The sequence below is a fragment of the Apodemus sylvaticus genome, chromosome 17, assembly GCF_947179515.1.
Source record: "Apodemus sylvaticus chromosome 17, mApoSyl1.1, whole genome shotgun sequence".
NCBI classification, from domain to species: Eukaryota; Metazoa; Chordata; class Mammalia; order Rodentia; family Muridae; genus Apodemus; species Apodemus sylvaticus.
This window is the reverse complement of record NC_067488.1, coordinates 20,881,890-20,885,024: the sequence shown is the minus strand read 5'-3', so window position 1 is coordinate 20,885,024 and position 3,135 is coordinate 20,881,890. Positions and strand designations below refer to the sequence as shown.

Below are 3,135 nucleotides of genomic sequence, written 5' to 3'. Positions count from 1 at the left end.
TGGGGATTTTTTAGTCACAAACTTGGCAGTTTCTTCCTAATCAGTCCCACTCACTTTCTCATGCTAATAATCCACCAAAGCTTTCCTTTTCATAAATCTCTCAACTTTGGCCCCTTAAGACTTTATCCTCTCCGCATCCTCCTCTCTTCCTCTCAATTATCCCAACAGAAATCATTTTTCCAGCTACCCCCAAAACAACATCTAATCAAATGGTAACCTTTATATGCTTTTCTTCTCAGCCAGAGTTGTCTGGTCCAACTGAGAATCACATTAATCCCTCTCTACATAAGATTTTGTGAGCTTGAAGTCTCAGTTGACATTTGGACTCCATGAGCCTTTGCAGGCCGTAGGGGCTGGGTCTCTACTGAATGCTGTCCTCTTGCACACCTGGAACCTTCCAAAGAAGCAATCTTTAAGGATCTTATGGGGGCTCCTGAGATGAGATTATCTTGCATTTTTTTCTCATGTATCTCAAATGTGATCACACATATTCTAATAAGAGAAAAGAAAACATGGGATATCATACAAAGGACAACAGCAGAGATTGCTATTGAATCCATAAAAAATGGTCTCTCTTTTAAGCATGTGTTGAAATTTTGCCAAGGGAACATAATAGAATAATAAAATACTCCAGGTATGCTGTCTATCATGTCTTTTTCATTTTTTTATTTTTCTTAATTAATTAATTAATTAATTAATTAATTAATTAATTAATTAAATTTACATCCTGATAAAATGATGAGAGCTTCCCCTCTCTCCTCTCAGACCCTTCCTTTTATCACTGCTCCCTGTCCCCCCACAATCAATCTGCCCTACCTCCCTTTTTCCTCAGAAAAGGAGAGGCCTCCCATAGATCCCTACCTGCCTTGGCATACCAAGTTATAATAGGACTGAGCTCAGCGTCTACTGAGGCTAGACAAGGCCATCCAGTTAAGGGAAACAACAGAGCCAGAGGCACCCCCTGGTCCTGCTGGTGGAGGTCCTACAAGGAACTAAGCTGAACATATGTTACATATGTGTAGGGGCCTAAGTCTGTCCCATGTGTGCTTTCTGGTGAGTGGTTCAGTGTCTGTGAGACCCTGTGGGCTCAGGTTCATTGGTTCTATATATTTTCTTGTGGTGTCCTTGGTCTCTCTGGCTCCTCCCATCCTTCTCCTGCCCCTTTTCCGCAAGATTCCCCGACTTCTGTCTAATGTTTGACTTTGGGTCTCTACATCTGTTTTCATCATCAGCTGTTGGCTGAACCAACTCAGATGACTGTTATGCTAGCCTTCTACCTACAAATATAATAGAATGTCATTAATTGTGTCAGAGGTTGGCCGTCTCTCGTAGCATGGGACATCACTCGTCCATTCTCCCACTTTCCGCTCCCTCTTTAGCCCTGCACCTCTCATAGGCAGGAACACTTGTGGGTTGAAGGTTTTGTGGTTGGGTTGGTAGCCCCATCCCTCCATTAGACATGTTGCCTGATTACAGGAGGTGAGCCTTTCATGTTCTTTATCCTGTGTTTCTAGGAGAGTTAGCTAGGGGTACCCTCATAGATTTCCATTGCCCTGGATTTCTAGCTTGTCTGGAAAATACCCCCCTCACACACAGGCTGATCCCACTCTTTTCTCCCAGTTCCCTCTCACACCATCCTTCCCACTCTTCATCCTCCTTGCCTGTCCTCTCTTACCCAGCTCCCTGCCACTAAAATGCCCCAGATGTCTATTTCACTTCCCCAACTGTGTCAAGCTCCCCCCTTTCGTCCCTAGATGATCCTTAGCTTCTGTGGGATGCTTCATGGATTTGTATGTCATCCTTGCACAGGCAACGTGATCATCTTCTCTGTATCATTCCAATTTTAGTATATGTGTTGCTGATGCAAGTAGGTGTCTTTTCCTTTACTATCTGCGACCTGTTAGTATTAGATCAAACTATGATACAGTCTAGCTTTTTCTTTTGATCACAGCAAAGAACTAAAGAATTAGATTCCTCTATTCAAGATAATGGCAGCAATGACAGCATGCAGTCTGCAACTTTTTAAATTCCTTAGCAAGTAAACCTCATTTTAAAAAAAAAACTTAAAGCAGTCAGAAGATGGATCTTTTAAAAGATTTTGCTTTAAACAGTGATCCAAGGGACCCAACTTTGTTTATTCCATAGCTTTTTCATGTTAAGTACCGTGAATAATCACAACCTACTCAACACAAGGCATAGAGAGTGGGTAATAAGAAGGTTCTTATGGACAAATACTGCTCATCTTTTCTGCCACATTTCACTGCCCTGAATTCTGGGATTTGTAGTCTAACTGAATATCTACTTGCAGTACAACCTTGGTTGTCATCAATAAAGTCTATATTATACAAATACTAGCATTTCATGAGATACATTTTTAGAAGATTTGGATACATTTAGAGGTTAAATCTACTTGACATATAGCACATTGCTCTTATTAAAGCTATAAAATTGCAAAGTCAGAGAATACAAAAACCTGTGATATTATTAATACAGTGAAGAAAATGAACTTATCTGTCACTCCAGTGCATTCCTTGGGTCTCTTTAACACTGATTTTTAAAAAAATTTTGTATAACTAATAAGTAGCTCATCTGTTTTCTATCAGTAGAGATAAGTTTGTATTTTATACTACATAAGTATATAGAATATACACATAAATGCATATATAACACATACATATTATATGTATCATATAATATATCAATGTATATACTTATATATGTGTATGCATATATATTTATATATATGTATATATGTATTTATTGATATATGATATGATATATAATATGTATATGTATAGATGTGATATATATATATATATGTCTTCTTTTCCCCTATTACTCCAAATTCTTCCCCACCTGTCTCTCCATCCACATTCCTTCTGTCCCTTGTCAGAAACAGATGGCTAAGAAATAATACTGAAACAAAATGAAATAAAATCTATAAAAACCAACTTGGAGTATGAAAGAGCAATCAAACAAAAAAGAGCCAAAGAAAAAGCATGCACACACTACACACACACACACACACACACACACACACACACACACACACTGTAATCACATAAAAAAACAAAATGTAAAACCATAACGCATATGTAAAAGACCTATGCAGCTAAAAGAAAAAAAAAGGACCCA

The 3,135-nt window shown here is 38.4% G+C and overlaps 1 non-coding gene across 1 annotated transcript; it reads right to left on the bottom strand.

The window, feature by feature from the left end:
• Nucleotides 1–1,764: 1,764 nt before the first annotated feature.
• On the bottom strand, nucleotides 1,765–1,867 carry LOC127668305 (U6 spliceosomal RNA). The gene has a single exon (XR_007974076.1). It is a non-coding gene; the product is annotated as a U6 spliceosomal RNA (small nuclear RNA).
• Between the last annotated feature and the right edge of the window lie 1,268 nt (nucleotides 1,868–3,135).